The sequence below is a fragment of the Suncus etruscus genome, chromosome 1 (genome assembly GCF_024139225.1).
Source record: "Suncus etruscus isolate mSunEtr1 chromosome 1, mSunEtr1.pri.cur, whole genome shotgun sequence".
Taxonomy (NCBI): Eukaryota; Metazoa; Chordata; class Mammalia; order Eulipotyphla; family Soricidae; genus Suncus; species Suncus etruscus.
Window position 1 is genome coordinate 54,217,699 of NC_064848.1, and position 21,825 is coordinate 54,239,523.

Below are 21,825 nucleotides of genomic sequence, written 5' to 3' on the forward strand. Positions count from 1 at the left end.
AGGGAGGACAACTCTCTGGTGGTGGGAATGGCCCTGATCAATTTTAACTATGATAAATATGTCACAGTTGTCACAAATATTACTATGAAATATTTGTTATTCACTTTTGGTCACAATAAAATTTATTTAAAATAAAAGAAACAGTGGTACATATACACAATGGAATACTATGCAGCCTCCAGGAAAAATGAAGCCATGAACATTTTTTTATGCATGGATTAACATGGAAATGATTATGCTGAGTGAAATAAGTCAGAGGGAGAAAGATAGACACAGAATAGTCTCACTCATTTATGGGATTTAAGAAAAATAAAAGACATTATTGTAATAATACCCAGAGACAATAGAGATGAGGGCTGAAGGATTGGCCCATGATATGAAGCTTATTACAAAGAGTGGTGAGTGCAGTTAGAGAAATAATTACAATAACAACTATCATGACAATGGTTGCGAGTGAGAGAAATAGAATGCCTGTTTTGAATACAGGTGGGGGTGAGGGAGGAGGGAGACAAGGGCGCCTTGGTGGTGGGAAGGTTGCACTGGTGAAAGGGAAAAGGTTTGTTCTGTTTTTTATATCTGAAACCCAACTACAAAAATGTTTATAATCATGGTGCTTAAATAAATATATTATTAAAAAAAAAACCTGGAGACATTGTGGTGGAAAATGGGAACTGGTAAAGGAATGGATGTTAAACATTATATGACTGAAAATCAAGAACAACTTTGTAAAAAAAAATAAAGAATCTAGAAAAAATTTTTATCTTTTCATTCTCTTTGTACAGTGCTACAATTTAGAGATAGTCACTGTTAACATTTTCTAGATAAGATTGAATTTTCTATCCCTCTTTGTGAATCAAAAAGTCCTCCAACTAAGTGTCCCCTGAGAACTCCCAGGGCACTAATATTCTCACGGATAACTCCTACACAGAGTTTCTGCTGGCTGCTGGTTTACTTTGTGCACTTTCTTGCTCACTCCAATCTGTGCAGTCTCTATTCAACTAGCTGTCAATCTGTGGGAATGTTGCACCGGTGAAGGGGGATATTCTGTTTATGTCTGAAACTCAACTACAATCATCTTGTAATCATGGTGCTTAAATAAAATTTTATATATTAATAAGTAAATAAAATAAAAATATGAGTGGCAGGGTCAAAGAGATAGTATAGAAGTTAAGGCACTTGCCTTGCATATGGCAAGTCCCAATTATATCCTTGGCATCTCATATGATCACCTGCAGGAGTATTCACTGAACATAGTACCAGAAATTAGCCCTAAATTCCAGAACATAGGCACAAAGTCCTCCCCCATCAAGAATGACAATGATTTCTCTCTATGTAAACACACAGTACAGAGACACTCATAGAAAATATATCTGTGAGAATAATCAATGAGTGGTTTAGTGCAAGGACTGAGGACAAGGGGCTGTGATGCTGGGGATACCCAGGACTTTCTGGATGTGCTTGAAGGACTTCAATGCCTTATTGGGCGATGTGTACAGTACCATATGATGCCGGGAATCCAAACTGGGACGGGTACAAAATAATTATGTACCCTAACTGTTATACTCCCTCTTGACCCAAGTCTTAAATATTTTTAAAGTCCATTTTCTAAAGTTTCATAATAGGACTATATTTGCTTAAAAGAATTGGTAGATTTATATCCTGTAAATATATTATTATATTAAATAGACTCATCAGCAAAGTGAAGTCTAGACCTGCAAATTTTATGATGTAGTTCAAACATTGATTTCTTATTTTAACTTGAGAATTTTATATTTTCTAAGAAAATAAACTTTATATGTGTTTTAAGATTTGTTAGTTGAGAATTACACATGGATTTTCTTACTACTTTTATGATTTAGTTTCTTTTATGGGTTGAGGGTATAGCTCAGGGGTAAAACACTTGCTTTGTATATGTGTTGCTCTGGATTTCTTTGTAGCACCACACAAAATTAAACCAATAAAAAGGAATCTTTTCTATAAGAGATATTTTGCCATTTGTTTTTCCTTAACTTTAATTTCTAAACTATTGTATATTCTACCCACAGCAAGAAACAACTCCTGAATTATCATTTTTCTACTTTTAGGCATATTTATATTCATATTAGCTTTGTTAGTCTTTTTCCTCCTGCATTCCTGGTTCTATTAATTATTTTGAAAATGTTTTGTAGGGGCTGTAGTCATAGCACAGCAGTAGGGCATTTGCCTTGCACGTGGCTAACCCAGGACAGACGAGGTTCCATCCCAGATAATCCATAAGGTCCTGTGAGCCAGGAGTGATTTCTGAGCGCAGAGCCAGGAGTAATTCCTGAGTGCCGCTGGGTGTGGCCCCCCAAAACAAAACAAAACAGAACAAAAACACACACGCACCCACACACACACACACACACACACACACACACACACACACACACACACACACGAAACAAAATAAACCGCCAAAATAAATTAATTTGGGTAATTTTGGGTAAATTAATTTGTTTAGTTATTTTTGCCAAAATATTCTTAAATACTTTAAATAATAGTAAGATTATACATTTGTATCTAAATACAATTTGGGACTTGTTGCAGTTTTAAAATCTTATTAAGGTTAGGTCTCAGCAGTTCTCTGGTGATATTCTGGACACCACAGGGTTGTTAGCTTCAATCCTGGGACTTCATACAAAGCATTGTGGAATTTATTCAAAGACTAAATGCCTGCCCTCCCTCGTCTCTTGTATATTTAATTTAATTTAATTAATTTAAATTTAAATTAGGAAAATCTTTTATTTTCCAGTTTTCTTCTCTTTTTATTTTAATTTTTTAATTGATTTCTCAGGGAACTATATGTTATGCCAGAGCTCTAGTCTGGGTGAGCTGTATGCAAGGCTTAGCTCCGAAACTATCCACCCTGAACCCAACAAGTTTGACCATATTCTGTGCTATCTTGTGTTTCTGAACACCACCCAGGTGTTTTGTCTAGTTCTCACCAAAAACAACAGTGATTCATCTCATTGCTGGAGAAAATTATTAGCTTTTAAATTTGTAGACTGATATTAATTTGTAGACTTATTTAAGTTTTGTTAATAATACTTTTGCCAACAGCTGGAGCAATAGCACAGTGGATAGAACTGGTTTGATCCCTGGTTCCTCAAGCCTGCTAAGAGTAATTTCTGAGCACAAAGCCAAGAGTAACCCCTGAGTGCTGCCAGGTGTGCCCTCCCCCAATAAAAAGATACTTTAATCTATGAATAAAATTTACCTACCTATTGATGTTTATTAGAATCCCGAATCTTATTAAATGTATTGCCCATTAGATATACTCAATTGTGGTTAAGTATTGCATGGAAAATAGTGTGGTGGGTGAGAAGTTGAATTACCTGTCTTTATATGTGAGTTATACATAACTGAAACATATAAATACAGATGCACACTTATATACAAACATAATTTTATTATATTTTATATGAATGTGATTACATTACATGTAACTGCAGCTGGGAGACAGCTGGCTTAGGGTTGGTTATATAAGCCCCAGGCTGAAGTGCAGGGTGTGGGTTTTTCCTTCTGAATGGTCACTGTGAATTGCTGAAGAAAAAAAGAAGTTTGCCCAGCTCCCCATTTCTGCTGCCTTTGCTGCTCCTGTTTCTGTCTCTCTGGTCCTTTCCCTGGCTGACTCCTTGCCCTGGTCTCAATCTTGGCCCTCTTTCTCCTTCTCTCGGCCAAGGGGGTTGGCTGTAAGGCACCTGGCTGGCCTCCCTACTTTGCCTCTCCCTTGATTAAACCCTGTTCCTAACCCTCTCTTGTTGGGGTTTTGTTTGGACCCTGACACATGTTATAGCTATTTAGCTATCTTGTCCATCAGAACTAAAAAGATATGAGACTATCTCCCCAAATGATTGTGCTTACCTCACATTCTTTTTTGCTTCTACCAGTTTGTTTTTCTGACATGTACGCTTCTACATCTGAAGCATAGTAATAAATAATTACTAAATTATCATTGCGGACTTTACATTTTAACTAAAATATAATTGTATGCCTTCCACCTTGTCTAAAACTTTAATTACTTTTACCTTATTTTAATTTTTATTACATGTATTTTATTGTTATTTTTCTTTTATTTATTTTTCCTTTTTTAGTTATTTATAAATTATTTTCTCATCTCTTTAGGATTTTATGTTTTGTCTTAAGCAACTTTTCTATAAGCATTACCTTGGGAGATTTTTTTTCCTAAGAAAGTCATTGTAGGGGCCGGAGTGATAGCACAGCGGTAGGGCATTTGCCTTGCACGTGGCTGACCAAGTACGGACTACAGTTCGATCCCTCAGCGTCCCATATGGTCCCCCACAACAGGAGCGATTGCTGAGTGCATAGCCAGAAGTAACCCCTGAGCGTCACAGCGTGTGGCCCCAAAGAACCAAAAAAAAAAAATCATTCTATAGGTGTTTTTTGTTTGTTTGTTTTTGTTTTGGGGTCACACCTGGCAGTGCTCAGGGGTTACTCCTGACTACGCTCAGAAATTGCTCCTGGCAGGCTCAGGGGACCAGATGGGATGGGATGCCGGGACTCGAAACAACGTCCTTCTGCATGCAAGGCAAACGCCTTACCTCCATGCTATCTCTCCGGCCCAAATTTTTTATTTTTATGAAAAAAATTATTTAAGAAGATGATTAATCTGAACATCTGATAAACTGTTTTAGATTGGATTTTTGTTTTTGTTGTTTTTTAAAGCTTCCCTGCTGTTTTCTTCTAGGTTTTTATGTTTGTTTTATTTTTTGTTTGTTTTGCTATTGACTTATGCTTTGTTTACATTGGTCTTCATTTGTCATTTTATGATTCATACATCCTGCTTTTTATTTTATTATTTATTACTTTGCTTTTTTCTAGTATTTTAGTTTATAGTACTTTTTCATCTGTATTTTTTAAAAGGTTGTATTTTAAGTATCATTATGCCAACACACGTTAACTTTTTCCCATCCTCTTCTCTCACTTATATCTTTTCTAACTTAATATGGAATTTGAAATCCAAATTACTTTTTATAATTATATTTTAAATTTTAAGAACTTTCGATGTTAAAATATTTTAACAAATACGTTTTGTTTAAGTTTGGCATCATGATTTACAAAGCTGTTAGTAACAGAGTATCATCGGCATTCAATGTTTTAATGTCAAACATACCACAGAAAATAATATCCTGGTGAATATTATGGGTCTTATAGAGCAAATACTAACCAGGGGCATATTGGGAATAGAATTATAGGGGATAAAATATTATTGTCAGAATTTCTGAGCATATCTATCCCAGATCTGCACTTGGGTACTTGAAGTATGATGAAAATTGAAGAAGAGAAGGGTATAGGGAAGAAATCTAGCAGTAAACCTGATAATTTACATGGATATTTGCATCGGTAACATTATGATGTATTTCTTTTTTTTTAAATTGTTTTTCTGTCTTCATTTCAAACATAGATTATTTTTATTCATTTCAAATGTAGAGCATTATCCAATACTTATTGTATACTATGCTAAGAATTTCACATTTATTTAATCTTTGTGATTAAATAAATTTAATAAATAAAGAAATAATATAAATTTAATCTTTGTGATTAAATAAATTTAATAAATAAAGAAATAAAATAAATTTAATCTTTGTGATTAAATAAATTATCTTGGAGCTAAAAATATTTCTTTTTAGTTCAACTCTATTGATTTTGGTAGCTATTAGATTTTAACATGAATAATCCTGCTTAGTATTATTTTTAAATAATATCTTTATTTAAGTACCATGATTACAAACATGGTTGTAGTTGAGTTTCAGTGATTAAAAGAACACCCCTTTTCATCAGTGCAGCAATCCCATCACCAATATCCCCCCACTCCTCCTCTCCCCACCTGTATTCGAGACAGGCATTCTACTTCTCTCACGCATTGATATGTCATAGTTGTCAGAGTAGTTATTTCTCTAACTGCACTCACCACTCTTTGTAATGAGCTTCATATTGTGAGCCTGTCTTTCCAGCCCTCATCACTATTATCTCTGAGAATTATTACAATGATGTTTTTTTTTTCTTAAAACCCATCGATGACTGAGACTATTCTGTTTCTATCTCTCTCCCTTTGACTACTTCACTCAGCATAATAGTTTCCATGTCTATCCATGTATAGGAAAATATCATGACTTCATCTCTCCTGATGGCTGCATAATATTCCATTGTGTATATGTACCACAGTTTCTTTAGCTATTCATCTGTTGAAGGGCATCTTGGTTGTTTCCAGATTCTGGCTATTGTAAGTCCTGCTTTGTATTGTAGTTCCATTTTTTTTTTGGTGGAAAGTTAAAAGCTTCAAGGCTACAGTAATGATACTAATCAGATAAAATTTGAAAGTCACACCAGTTCTAGGAGAATATATTTCCATTTCATGACATTGTTAATTAAATAGGGCCTCACAATTTTTATATCTTTTTTTCTTAGTACTTAATTTCATTCTTTATTTTTTTCTTTTTTTTCTTTTTATTTTGATCATAGCGGCTTACATATCTTTCACGTTAGTATTTTAGGTACATATTAACATTGAATAAGGGGAATACCCACCCCCAAGTTTGTCCTCCCCCCTTCCCCATTCCCTTTCTGTAACCCATATCCCCCACCATCACCCCCCGGGCTGCTAGAGTAGGTGGTCCCCTCTTTGTCTAGCTTACTATCAGTGATCATACATCTGTTTGGTCCTAGTGATAATTTTTTATATCTTAAAATGTGTTTTTATTTTCTCCTTGGGACTTGAGAGATAGTACTAGTACAGCCAGTAGAGAACTTGCTTTACATGTGGCTGACCTGAGTTCATTCCAAGGCATCCCATACAGTCCTCTGAGCAAAGCCATGAGGAGTGATCCCTGAGTGTAAAACCAGGAGTAAGCTGGGTTTGCTTTCTCCCAAATATATTTTCTTTGATTCAAAAACAGTTATAATAGGTTTGAATGCCCAATAAAACAGTTTGCAAATTTGAACTTTATTTTTTGAATTATGCAAAATAATAAAAATTTTTGTTACTATTGCTATTTGTGCTAAATCTTGAAAGAGTGTAGCCTTGTACAGATATAAGTAGAGAAGACAATGCTTGGCTAATGGACAATGTGGTGAGTGTGGCTCAAAAAAAAATCAATGGATTAAGGAATGTGTGTTGGATATTGTATGACTGATAATCATGAATAACTTTGTAACTGTTTATCTAACAGTGATTCAATTAAAGAAATTTTTTGTTTATTTTTTTGGGTTATACCCGGTGACACTCAGGCGTTACTCCTGTATATGTGCTCAGATATCACTCCTGGCTTGGGGAACCATATGAAATGCCAGGATCGAACCACTTTCCTTTCTGGGTCAGCCACATGCAAGGCAAATGCCCTACCATTGAACAATTAAAGAATTGATATATTTTTTATAAAGGAAATTAATGGCAAGGCCATAATTATATATGGTGCTTGCTTTGTTTGTGGTAGACCTAGATTAGATTCCTGGTATCCCATATGGTCCCCAGAAGCCCACCAGGAATGATTCCTAAGCACAGAGCCAGAAATGAACCCTGAACATTCCAGTTTGTGCCATCCTGACACAAAAGCAAATAAATAAATAAATAAATAAATAAATGGAAGTTTGCATCTTTCAAGAGAAAGTGTGCAAAAAAAGATTTGAATGTGAGAGTTAGGACAGCTTTTGAATGAGCAGAAAGAATATAGAGACTGGATATAAATAATAACGGAGATTTGTTGATAATAGTTCAGGTTATGAAGCATGCAATTGTTGGCAAGGTGTAAGAAGATTAGAAAAAAGGGCCCGGAGAGATAGCACAGCGGTGTTTGCCTTGCAAGCAGCCGATCCAGGACCAAAGGTGGTTGGTTCGAATCCCGGTGTCCCATATGGTCCCCCGTGCCTGCCAGGAGCTACTTCTGAGCAGAGAGCCAGGAGTAACCCCTGAGCACCGCCGGGTGTGGCCCAAAAACCAAAAAAAAAAAAAAAAAAAAAAGATTAGAAAAAAAGTTGAATCAAAATTCTGAATTTATTGTAGACCTGTATGAATCTGAGATGTCTATCTGGTGTCAGACAAATATTTAACATGTGCTTATAACTTATGGCTTATAGCTCTGAAGAGATTAGAACTAGAAACTCAGATTTGGGAACAGGAGATAACTGAAACCTTAGGAATTGGTGAGATCACAGTGAATACGGAAATGGGGTCTTCCGTAGCACTGGTCAGGACATAAGGTCTAATACCATGCTACTTGCTGAGTTTTGGCAAGGAAAATGAATGGGAAATTACATTCAAGGGAAATATGCTATTTTAGATATATGGTTTTATTCATGAAGGTCTTATGGGTTTCTACTGGGATGATTAAAATACTGAAGCAAGTGGATACCAAACTAAACAATGTATATGGAAAGCCTGCTTACTGTGCCAAGTTCTCTGCTTTGAAAAGGAAGAGCTATGCATTTTAATACTGCTCCGGATGTTTTACATTTAGGATCTCATTTAGTCATCACTGTTGCTTATTTTGTCTACATCAGGTTCCTCATCTGTGATATGAAGATAAAAGTGACTAATTCACATGGTTGTTGTGAGAATTAAGTAAAACAATGCATTCATAATGTCTTCACCATAAAAAGTACTCAATACATTACAATTATAATAATGTTGCTGATAATTATACTAATTATGTATTTATAATTAACACACTGTTGTGAAACAGCTAAAATACTTGATAGAAATTAATTGCAAATTATTCTCTTTAAAGATAGAGCTAAACCTCTAGAGTTGCCTAAAGGACTGCTTCAAGGTCAGGAGAATAAATACAAAGCTGGGTGCCTGTCTTTCTAGCAAAGCATAGTAGACATGTTTAATTTCTTTTATGTATAATATATCAACCCAAAATTTTATTTACATAAATGGATTGACTGGGACATGAGTATTGCTTGGAATATATTTATCCCTGAAGGTGCTTACAGAAGGAGCAGTTGTTGAAATCATATAGAGTGGTGGCAACAGAAGATTATACTCCTGCCCAGCTGTGTGTACATGGACAGTAGGAGCAAGCTGGGAGAATGGACACCTGACCACTTCTCCTTATACCCTCTTATCTTCTCTCAGTATTTCCTGTAGTTGAACCCAGTGAGAAGCAAGTAGTTTCCCTAAACCTAGATGTCCAGAGGAGCACCTCTTGTGGAAATGAGGATCACTAGATGAATGACCTACTGAGTATAACTTTAAAGCCATAGCATTTATGTAAAAATTTGACTCTATATGGACCTAGTTCATGCCCAGAATATCAGCCTAGAACATGGAATGAAATTATCACTCTGTCTTGTATTTTTGGGGGATTGCTTGCTCTTAAGTGATTACCAGACAGAGTCTGAGTTTTGGAGACCAGAACAGTGTATCTTAATGTTGTTTGAGGCAGAGGTAGGAGGAAGACATTATCATTATCAACTACCTATAATCATTACCTGTGACACATCATACCTATTAGCTGTCAAAAACATTCATTGTGTATAATGTAGCTCTCACCAGGTGGTCCTGTGGCTTCTCATATGAGACTGTGGGTAAGTGTTGAGGGCAAGCCTGAGTTAGTCAGTTGAATTTAGAAAAAGGATAGGTGTTTAAATGTAAAGAACATAGCTCATGTTAAGACTGAATAAACTCATATTTATTTATTTATTTATTTATTTATTTATTTATTTATTTATTTATTGGCTGCTGGGGAACAATAGGTTCTTGTATATGTAAGTCATCTGATGTACACAAAGCTATACTACCAACCTGAGGATGAGTCCCTAACCAGAGCTCCAACATATTTGGGATAGTTTCATTATCACTGGAATGAATGTTAGTATTTGCAAGGGCAATTATAGTCCTACACAGGGTTTCTCAAAAACCCTCTATAGTAATGAAAACATGACTATGTGAAGCTCTTGAGACCTTCGGGCATTCACTTTGTTAGAGAAAAACTGGTACAAAATTAATTCGAAATTCCTGAGCTGGGAAGATAGCACAGCAGGCAGGGAACTTGTCTTGCATGTAGTCCATCTGGGTTTGATCTCCAGCATCTCACATGGTCCTCCAAGCCTGCCAGGAATGATTCTATACCAATTAGAATTATACCAAGCAGAACTACTCTACTAATACCTCCACCCAATTTTTCAGTACCACCTACTTATCACCATTATACCAGGGTCCTTTCTCCTATCTCCGCAGTTTCCAACTTTATGCGTCATGTCTCAATGTTTGTTAGCATAGGGTTTACCTAATCCCTTTGTTTCTTTAGGTTCCCCATACGTGCAAGACCATCTGTCTTCCTGACTCATGTCACTTAACAAGGCCATAAGGAAAAAAATTTATTAGCAGGGAGGAAATATAACCAAACTACTTCCCAAATAGGTTACACCCAATCACAAAATTTACCTTGGAGGACAAGGGATCACGAATAAGAGCATTTCTAAACTACATGAAGTGAGGCAGGAAGTATTTGTATATCCAAGTGAAGGATTGTGAATTTAATAATGAGCAAGAGATGTTGATGCTGCTGTCCAGTCCCGACACTAAGTACAGGTACTGTATTTTTATTGGACTGTATAGAGACTTATTTTAAGGACAATAAGGACAATAAGGAAAATGAAATTGAGGGTCTTTTGGCTCAGAGACACAGGGTTTCTTTGGATTAGGTGAATGGTCTTCCAGTGAAAAGACTTATGGAGCAATGGTTTGTATTCATTTCTGAATAGCTCCTAAAACCTAAGGCTACTCTGACTCTACCACTTGGGTTATGAATTAGCTATTACAGAATCATTTGCATTTGCAAAGACTTAAGTTTCCTGTTAAGGTCAGTCCTGAAAGAAAGGGACATGGATCAAAAGACTTCTGAAGGAAACACAGGGTATCTTCCTTAGTTCACCATCAACCTGTTTCCTCTCTTGAAAGCTAAGGGCAGGAGAAACACAGCAGGACTCAGTCTTTAGCAGTTCTTCCTTTTTAGGTGCTTTAGTTCCAAGACTATTTACATCAAAAATTTGCTTTAAGATTGTCATGGAACAGAGTTTTGTAGAAATAGCTCCCTTTCTCTTACTTTTTCAAGTTGTGCTAATGCATAAAACTACACATAAATAATTTAGAGGTACCCTCTCCACTTTATAGATGAGTAAAATAAGACAGAACTTCAAAGCCATAGCTCTTAACTATTCCACTGTCTCATTGATGATGCCAGGTTAAGTAGTAATCTGTAAAATAAACACCTAAGTTTAAGATTTTTCATTTACTGTTAAATTTTTCCATCCAACTAAAGTATATATTTTATACAATGCTATATTTATAATATATTTTATGTTACATAATATCAGTATATAATGTATAATAATATAATGATAATAGCTAAAGTATATTAAATATACTTTTAAAATATTAAAAATATTTAGCTTGGACCTGAAACAGTACTGAGGAGACTCTGGTGGCACCTAGAACTGCCAGGCCCAATGCTTAAATACAGGGCTCTAACATTAAACTGTCCCACCAGCTTGTTGAGAATTACTGAAAGTAGTCCTGGAATCTCCCAAGCACCTTTTTTTGAGGCCTACCTTACAAAATGTGCAGTCTGTCAAACACCATTATTAATTCTGAAGGGATAAAGATAAACAAAACAGAATCCTTTGTATCAGTGAATTGTTTACTGTTCCAAGTTGTATAGTCTTATGTGTCCCCAGAAATGAAGATCTCTATTTTAAAGTTATGGAGGAAATATAATATGAACAATGTAAAGAAATCAATGGATACTTATAATTTTCCTGTCCCTTCCTTGATCCCTGAGCCCAGAAATTACTTTAGATTAGACAGGGAGGAGTCTGTAGTTATCAATATAATATATAGCATTGTTTTTGGAGGAAAGAGATAATATATATGGTTTTATAGTTTATTTTCTTGATTTTTATATTCCAAGAGCATAATTTCTTGCAGACGTAATATTTTGTCATATGTACAAACCATCACTTACTTAGCCACATTCTTATTTTAGTGCTGTTTCTAGTTTATGACAGGATATTTATGACTATGCTAAAATAAATATCCTTGCCATGTCTTTGCATAGCTTACTGGTAACTATAGAAGATAGAGTTGATCCCTATTTCAATATCAATATATAGTACATTTGACATCCGTGTGTACACAGGCCTGATTCTTAATTTGTGGTTAGGATTTACATGATCACAATCAGAATAATGAACAGTTTTATCGTTCCCCTCAGACAATTTTTGTATAGCACCTTTATACTAAAATCTCTCTATCCTAATCTCTGGCAAGCATATATTTCTGCTTATTCCGTTAGGCTTAATTTGTTCAGAATTACTATAAATGCATCTACATAGTAACTTATTCTTTTTTATTATTTTCATTTTTTGTCCCCCAATTCACAATACAGACCAGGCAAATGGCCTGTGGTGAGGTGTGTATAGGGTGCATTTATTGTACCTCCTCTTTCTATACAGTCAATGTAAAGAACACAGCCTGTGGTAAGAATTGGGAGACCTTATCTTTTCTTTTCTTTTTTTTTTGATTTTTAATATATATATATATATATATATATATATATATATAATCCTTCAACAGTGCAATATTCCCATGACCAATATCCCAAGTGTCCTTCCTCCCCACCCCACACCGGCCTATACTCTAGACAGGCTTTCTACTTAGTAACTTATTCTACATAGTAACTTATTCTTCTAATATGATATTTAATTCTTCATAATGCCATAATACTTAAGTATCAATTATTTGGTGCTATTGCTGAATGGTATCCTATGCCTGAATACAATATCTCATTTATGTATTTATCTATTGAAGAACACTTGCATATAGGCAGTTTTAAGCAATTAGGATTAAGTAAAGAAGCCTTGCCATGTCACATAGAATGTGAACACAAATTAATTCTTGTAAGGTAAGATCTAGTTGGCATTACTTAATGATAGAGTAATTATACATTTAATTTAATTTTGTTGTTTGTTTTGGGGCCACACCCAGTGACGCTTAGGGGTTACTCCTGGCTATGCATTCAGAAATCGCTCCTGGCTTGGGGGACCAAATGGGACACTGGGGGATCAAACTGAGTTCCGTCCTATGCCAGCGCATGCAAGACAAATGCCCTACCACTTGCACCTCCGCTTCGACCCCATTTAATTTTATTTTAAAGAAAATGGTGAAAGCAATGTCCACAATTATTGGGCCATTTCTTTCGCATTACCACCAGTATTGATAGTTGTAATTGCTATTCATTTAAACTAGTGCTTGGTATTAATCTCATTTTTTGTTCTTGTTGACTTGTCATCCTATTAGGTATGTAGAATCTTTTTTGATTTTTGCGGGGAGCTTACTCCTTGAAGTACTCAACATTTATTTACCGACTCTGTGCTCAGGAACCATTCTTGGTAGTGCTCAAAGGTGTTGGGTATTGAACCCACATTGGCCATATGAAAGACAAATGTCTGTGTAACCACTGTAAGACAAATGTATGTGTATCCACTGTGCTATTTCTCAGGCCCCAAATGCATAAAATTTTAATGTAGTCATTATTGTACTTAGTATATGTATATTTACATATATATAGTATATGGTAAATACTATATACTTCCTAATTTGTGTAACATAATCTAAATTCTGTTGAAGGTTACTCATCTCCTTTGTCATTTTCCTCTTATTTGTTCTCATGATCTTGAATCTCTTCATTAAAGATTCATTTATTTTGTTTATACATATAATAGTTATCAATGTATTATCACTTTAAATTGTGCTTTTTATTATTCTCTTTATCATGCAAACAAACCAATTGAAATAATTTTCATTGGGAGCTAAAAACAAGCACTAAGAATTTTGTTTAATTCTGTCCAGACAATAAAGGCATTTGGCTTTAGCAAAGGTATCTACAAATTTCAACAGCAAAAACAATAAACTAACAAGAACAAAAAATAGATGGGAATAGAAGACAGGTAGTTGAGTCAGAAGAGAGCAGAAAGAGAAGGTGACCTGTGTGCAAAGAGAGGCTTCTCTCCCACCCAGTACATTTCTTGGCAGTGGATGAACATGGTTGAATTAGAAAGCATTCCTCTCTGAGGGTAAAATGGCCACAAAAACAAGTAAAACTGTTTTGCGATATAGGGAAATTATGAGGTGGTCAGGTGTCATTTCTAGCTTTTCTAATCTCTCCCTTAATCTTTGAGTTTATTGACCACCTCTCTTCAATGTTTCTTTCCCCCACTCTCTTTTGACCCAGCTCCAGCACCATTCTGCTAGGTTCAGAAATATTTCAAATTTCTTTCTTTTTAGAATTTGTCCATTTCCACTGTGCCAGATTACAAAAAAAAAAAAAAAAAAAAAGGCCCGGGGTGGGTGGGTGAGGATTTGTACTTGAGAGCTGTCTTTACCACTCCCTCTTTTTACCCTGTATAAATTGTGTGGCTTTGGCAGGACATCTCCAAAGTCCTTTTTAGTTTAAATAGGCCTTAATTTGATGGGGCATTTCCTCTACCTGTATCTCACAGAATGGAGTTTTCATATTAGTAAACCTGTGTGGTTGAGGCTTTACAGTATTGGATGGTCTGCTTATTGCCTGGAAATGTTTCCTGTCAACTGGTGGATGTTATTTCTCATTAGAACATTTTTCATGAAAGGAAAATGTCTGGTTTTTGAAATTGGGGTGAGAAAACCATTTCCTTCAGCAGTCAGGCCTCAGTGTCCTATCTGGCTTGGAGGCAAGAATGGGAATTGGGCATACCACTTTGAGCAAACAGACTTGGCACAAAGTCGCCTAGTCAATTGTAGGGTGCCTTTTACAAATTCTAAACTCCCAACTACATGCCTCCCACCCCAAGTTAGTAGCTTCCTTTAGTTATTTTCAGTCTTGAGCAGTTTGATAGTTTCTTGTTAATTGCACAATATCTTATTGGAGACAACCTTGAGAAAGAAGTCATTGCCCAAACACTTACTACGTACATGAAAGGATCATGGAAAACAAAAAGGATTAAAGTGTTGGAAGTGTGCCTAGGAAATTATTTCTTCAGGGAAGGCAAGAAGGCAGAGTTCTAAAAGTACTAAAAATAGTTTTGCTAAATGCTGACCCATAAAAATGGCGCCAGTGCATTCTTAGGATTGGATAATAAAAAGTTATTGCCAACTTTAGAATAAATTTAAGAAATAATTCTCTAGAATTGAGTACTGTTAAATGCACTCATTCTTTATTTTATTTTTAAAAATTGTGGGGGTGTTTCCCAAGTTGGGCCAGGAATCCTGGAAACGTCCTCTCCTGATGATTCTTAATCAACCAGGCCAGTGAATCAAATTGAGAGCCCAAAGATGCTGCTTAGAGTTCCCAATACTGGGGATTAATAAGGACACCTCAGAAATGTGTGGGGCTTCTGGGGTTACTCCCAGCAATGCTTATGGGTCCATGTGGTATCACAAAACAAATTGCTGTTTTCTGCATGCAGGTCATGAGTTTCTGTAGCATCTCTATAGCCCAATATATTCACTCCTTAACACCTTATTTAGTAGTTACCCTTTTATGGAAGACTTCTAATGATTTTCTTGTATTTCTTCTGATGTGCCAGGTAACCCCAATTTTATTTAAAGTCATATATCACTTCCATATTGACTCAAAAATTATTTACCTACTCCAGCCAAAACTGAGTAAACTCACAGTTACACAATTCCATGGCACCTGTCAGTATCCATTATAGTTCCTTTTTGGTATGTTTATATAACTAGTATCCTATATGTACCTATCCAGTAAGCTACATATACCTGAGATCATATCTGTATTAGTCATTATTGTAATTCTAGGGGCAAGTGCAATCCTGAACATGTATGAGGTACTCAATAAACCTGTTAGTAAATGACTGAATCACTTAATAATGTTCTTTGTTCTTTACATTATAAAGAATTTTTCTTTTGTGAACAACATAAAAAAATAACTCGAGAAAAGTCCAAACAATTTGATCAAATATACTATGTAGTTTTGGGTTTTCTTCGTTTCTTTGACCCATTGAGAGGACCATGGATTCTGAAGTGCTTTTGTCTTAGACCTTTTAAGCTCATTGCCAATCCTAATTATTTTTTTAAATGCCTTTGGTCAAGGGAATGTTCATAATAATTTTTATTTTATTTATTTTTTGTTTTATAATGTATTTAAAAAGTAATATCTTTATTTAAGCACCTTGATTACAAACATGTTTGTACTTTGTAGTTTGTTCAGTCATAAAAACAACACCCTTCTTCACTAGTGCAACATTCCCATTACCAATGCCCCCCATTTCCCTCATCCCCCATCCCAGGCCTGTATTCTAGTCAGGCATTCTACTTCTCTCACTCACTAACAATGTCATGATAGTTGTTAGTGTAGTTACTTCTCTAAATTTTGCAGTACAATTTAAAGTTGGGAAAGTGATGCTCCCATATTCCTTTTTATAAGGGTTGCTTTAGCTATTCATGTGATGTCTACCCTCAAAGAATAAATAAGTCAAGAACATCTCAGAAAAATATTAAATGTAGCAAATACCAAACATCAAAAATCCATCACATAAAAGTTGTTCAGAAGTTCTGGGGAATGATTCAAAAGGCTAGAGTGTATGCTTTGTGTGCATGTTCCTTTCGCTTATATTCACTTCAGGACCCCCAGGCAATGTCAGGATCCTTGAGCACTACTATGAGTGCCCCCTTCCCTCATAACGTAAAAAAAAAAATGTTTTTCTAAAGATACATTACCCTTTTCAAAACATATTAGTGAAATTTGATACAACACTACAATTCTGATATAAGAGCTACAAGAGATAGTCTCTTTTTGATACCTAATTTTCTTCTTTGTCTTCATTAATAAAACAAAGTTTAAAATGACTTCTGACGTTTGTATTTTTTTATTTAAGCAACTATTGTTCTCCCCACCTCACTCCTTAAAAAACTCTTGAAGCTCAGATATATGAAAAAAAGGGAAAGTGGAAAAATTAAGCAGATAAAGGGTAAGCTAAAAGAAAGACTATGTATTTGTGGGAACAGGGTAGTATCTAGAATCTGGTGATCCTACCTGCGCCACTTTCATGCACTTTTGGAACACCTTTTCAGAAAATGAAAGAGGAATTGTTAATCTGTTTATCTGAAACATAGACAAATATTACTCTGTTTTTAACTTCTAATTCAGTCAGTTATATGGATATCGTTTTTTAGATCTACAATAGATTCTTTGACAAATGTTAGACTATTTCACATAGTACTTAATCGGACATCATTTAAAACAATGTTGAGTCCAAAAGAATGTAAATGTAAAAACAAGATTAAAACAAATTTGAGTTCACCATAGTATGATTTAGTCTAATATTAGTGTGATAGATTAGCTACTGTTTAGTAAAGTATTTACTAATACAAAGAAAAATATTTTAGCATATTGTTATTCCTCGGTTATAATGAACAATCATTTGCTAGCTTTGCAGTTGCTATGGCATAATGGTTTTTTCCTTACAAAAATATAAATTGCAAATAGGTGGAGAATATGTGCCTGATCTCTGCTAAGGGAAAGTAATATTAATCAGAGGTATTAATTAAGAGGTATATGAAATTAAATATACATCTTTTTATACCAAGCTCTTAACTGTGATGACTGATGTCTAATTAATTGAGCTAATTAATGCTGTTGATCAGAAATTTTTAGACCAATGGTCTTCAACCACTTGTCCATGGATTGGATCCAGTTTGCAGATATAGGAAGTTTGAAAACCAGTGACCTACTGTCTTGGCTATAATTGCTGGTCTGCAGACTGGAATATAGCACAGTAGCTACAAGTGTTAAAAGTTGAAGAATACAGCTTTCAGTTGTATTGGGTTTTTTTTTGTTGTTGTTGTTGTTGTTGTTTTGGGGGTCATATCCTCTGGTGCTTAGGGCTTTCCTTTGGATCCATGCTCAGGGATTAGTCTTGGTGGCTTTCAGAGAACATTATGTAGTGCTGTATTCTCAACTCAGATCAACTGTGACAAGACAAATGTTTTATGGACTTTATTTTCCTGGCTCCTGCACTTTGGTTTAGAAGATAAAACTTAGGTTCAATCCCCAACATGACTTGTAGAAGATGTTATGTAAGAAAGGTGTTAGGCATAATCTACCAATGCTGTGAGTCCAGCTGGGATCTATGTTTTGATGAAATAATGGCCCTACTAAGGGGTCATAGGTTCATTGGTGGTGTTAAGAAAGGACAGACTGGAGCCAGAGTGATAGCACAGCAGTAGGCCTTGCATGTGGCCAATCTGGGATGGTTCTGGTTTTGACCCCAGAAAATGAAAAGGACAGATTAAATATACAAACTAGAACCAACAACAGTGAAACCTTCCCAATAAAGACTGTGGCTCCAACAGATATTCACTTCTCATGATTAAAAGATCCCCAGGTGCATTTCAACTTGGTTTGGATTACTTTCTGCTGGACCTGTGCCCTCAATCCCCTGGGGACTGGGGTTGTGAGGAATTATCTACATGCCAGTATTTGGGGCTGACAACACCAGTACTTTTGGAAAGATGAGTGCAGGTACCCTCCACCCCCACCCCTTTTGTACTACTGAAAGTCCTGGTAGCCAGAAAAACCACACCCCACAAAAGCTGCCGTATCAGCAGTACTGCTTAGAATTCCTGAACTGAGACACACAGTCACACAAAAACTCCAATATTTTTTTAAATATTGTCATCCCATAAGATCAAACCAATTTAGATGCCAGTGAGTATTTGAAGGCATCTAATATTCAGAAACAAAAGTAAACTCATGATTAAGAGCTTAGGAAATCTTCTGGCAGTGACTTAATGACTTCATTGCAAGATATAATTTTCACAAATTTTCTAGTTGCATGCTCTTTTATCCTCTCTTGTTTCTTCCTTACTTCATTCCTTGTTCTTTCTCCTTCATTTCTCTTTCTTCCTTCCTTTTTCTTTTTCTTCTCTCCTTTCTTCTTCCTTTCTTTTTTCTTTCTTTCTCTTTCTGTCTCTTCCTTTCCTTCCTTCCTTCCTTCCTTTCCTTCTTTCTTCCTTCCTTCCTTTCCTTCTTTCTTTCTTCCTTCCTTCCTTTCCTTCTTTCTTTCTTTCTTTTCTTTTCTTTCTTTCTTTCTTTCTTTCTTTCTTTCTTTCTTTCTTTCTTTCTTTCTTTCTTTCTTTCTTTCTTCTTTCTTTCTTTCTTTCTTTTCTTCTCTTTCTCTTTCTTTCTTCCTTCTTTCTTTCCTTCCTTCTTTCCTTCCTTCCTTCTTTCCTTCCTTCCTTCTTTCCTTCCTTCCTTCCTTCCTTCCTTCCTTCCTTCCTTCCTTCTTTCTTTCTTTTCTTTTTTTTCTTTCTTTCTTTCTTTCTCTTCTTTTTTCTTTCTTCTCTTTCTTTCTTTATTTCTTTCCTTTCTTTGTTCTTTCTTCCTTTCTTTCTTTCTTTCGTTCTCTCGTTCTCTCTTTCATTTTCTTTCTTTCTTTCTTTCTTTCTTTCTTCTTTCTTTCTTTCCTTCTTTCTTTTTCTTTCTTTCTTTCTTTCTTCTTTCTTTCTTTCTTTCTTTCCTTTCTTTCTTTCTTCTTTCTTTCTTTCTTTCTTTTCTCTTTCTTTCTTTCTTTCTTTCTTTCTTCTCTTTCTTTCTTTCTTTCTTTCTTCTTCTTTCTTTCTTTCTTTCTTCTTTCTTTCTTTCCTTCTTTCTTTCCTTCCTTCTTTCCTTCCTTCCTTCCTTCCTTCCTTCCTTCCTTCTCTTTCTTTCTTCTTTCTTTCTTCTTTTTCTTTCTTTCTTTCTTTTCTTCTTTTCTTTCTTTCTTTCTTTCTTTCTTTCTTTCTTTCTTTCTTTCTTTCTTTCTTTCTTTCTTTTCTTCTTTTCTTTCTTTCTTATTTCCTTCCTTCTTTCCTTCCTTCCTTCTTTCCTTTCTTCCTTCCTTCCTTCCTTCCTTCCTCCTTCCTTCCTTCCTTCTTTCTTTCTTTCTTTTTCTGTCTTTCTGTTTCTCTCTTTCTTTCTTTCTTTCTCTCTTTATTTTTTCTTTCTTCCTTTCTTCTTCCTTTCTTACTCCTTCCTCCCTTCCTCCCTTCCTCCCTTCCTTCCTTCTTTCTTTCTTTCTTTCTTTCTTTCTTTCTTCTTTTTTTCCTTCTTTATTCTTTCTTTCTTTCTTTCTTTTCTTTCTTTCTTTCTTCTTTCTCTTTCTTTTCTTTCTTCCTTCCTTCCTTCCTTCCTTTCTTTTCTTTCCTTTACATACTTAGAAAGAAATGTATTCTGTATAACGATTAATTATGCTCTTTAAACAAAGTAATGTACTGTATATGTATATAAAATAAAAATATGAAAGCCAACTTTAGTAAAGCTAAGCATATTATTTCTAAGCTGAGTATAATAGGTATTTCTTCTTCATATTCAAAGTTTACATATAAAATTCTTCTGATATTTTAAATGGTAATTGCAGAGAACTATAATAAGCATACTAAATAAAGCTAGCAAAATGTAATCTGAAGGCCAAACTCTTGGAAAACACTATTTCAATGACTTTATATCATTAAAAGGAAAGGGAGAGAATTAGTAGGAACAAAGGGAAACAGAAAAAAGATCCGTGCCTAAAAACAATTTTCAATTAACATGCTCTTCTTTTCATATGTATCAACTGCTTTTTCTGTTATTTCCTAAAGACATTCAATAATTATTGACTAGTGCAAATTCAGTTCATTGAATTTAGAGCAAATGAATAGCCCTAAAGATGAGACTTAATGTAACTGAAGCTGAAAAAGTATTAGTGTTTCCTCCCTCTAGATAACTCTCTGGAAACAAGCCTGGAATGCAAGCCTGGGAGAGGAGCTGGGTTCTGAAAAGCAGTGCTTGATAGGCATGTGGAAGGGATGATGTCTCCATTATGTTTGGAAGCTGTGCTTTCACTACTAGTTTTCCTAGAACCTGCTTCTCTTTTTAATGCACTTACTTATCTATAATCTTCCTTCTCTCTAGACTTAAAATTTTCCCAGGAGAGTTGAAACAAGCTTAATGTTTCAGGGTTGGATTTAGAAACTCATTCTAGTAAAGATTTTCTTTTTATTGGGCTGGAGTGATAGCACGGTGGTAGGTGTTTGTCTTGCATGTGGAAGACCTTGAAACTGACCTGGTTTGATCCCCGGCATTCTATATGGTCCATCAAACCTGCCAGAAGTGATTTCTGAGCACAGAGCTAGGAGTAACCCTTGAGCATAATGAGCCATCCATCTAGTTATTCACTCATTCAACAAATTCTTTTGTTATGTTATTATTTGTTCATTGTTTGCTATTGTTTAAGGGTTTTGGACTACACCTGTCTGTGCTCAGGACTTACTCCTGGTTCTGTGTTCAGGGGTTACTCCTGGTAATACTCAGGGCAGTATATGTGATGCCATGAATAAAATATATGCAAGTGCCTGACACCCTGTATTATTTCTCTGGTCCCCCAAAATTCTTTTTGAGTGGACTCTATTAAAATTTGGCAGGATACTTACATGAACAAAGCAGCTTCAAAATTAGTTCTCCTTGAATTTACCATTCGGAGGAATGTAAATAAAGCAATCACATACTATGTTAATATTTATGAAGGAAACAGGAGGCTGATTTGAGCCCAACGGGAAGAGGATATGTAGTAGATATTTTAGAAAAGGTAGGTAGAATAGAAAAGCACCTAATATAAAGACATTAAGCTGAGTCTCAAAAGTTGTGTAGAATAGAATGTTTCAGCATGGGATCACTATGGATAAGGATTTTGAGGTAAGATAAACCATGGTATGTTTAAGTAACAGTAAGACCTATGTATTATAAAAGTTCAAATTTCTATGGA

At 35.2% G+C, this 21,825-nt stretch overlaps 1 protein-coding gene and 1 non-coding gene across 2 annotated transcripts in view; one reads left to right on the plus strand and one right to left on the minus strand.

The window, feature by feature from the left end:
• The window catches only part of TEK (TEK receptor tyrosine kinase), a 129,744-nt gene that overhangs the window by 20,310 nt on the left and 87,609 nt on the right, over positions 1-21,825 (plus strand).
• Positions 12,407-12,539, minus strand: LOC126031448 (small nucleolar RNA SNORA51). The gene has a single exon (XR_007503328.1). It is a non-coding gene; the product is annotated as a small nucleolar RNA SNORA51 (small nucleolar RNA).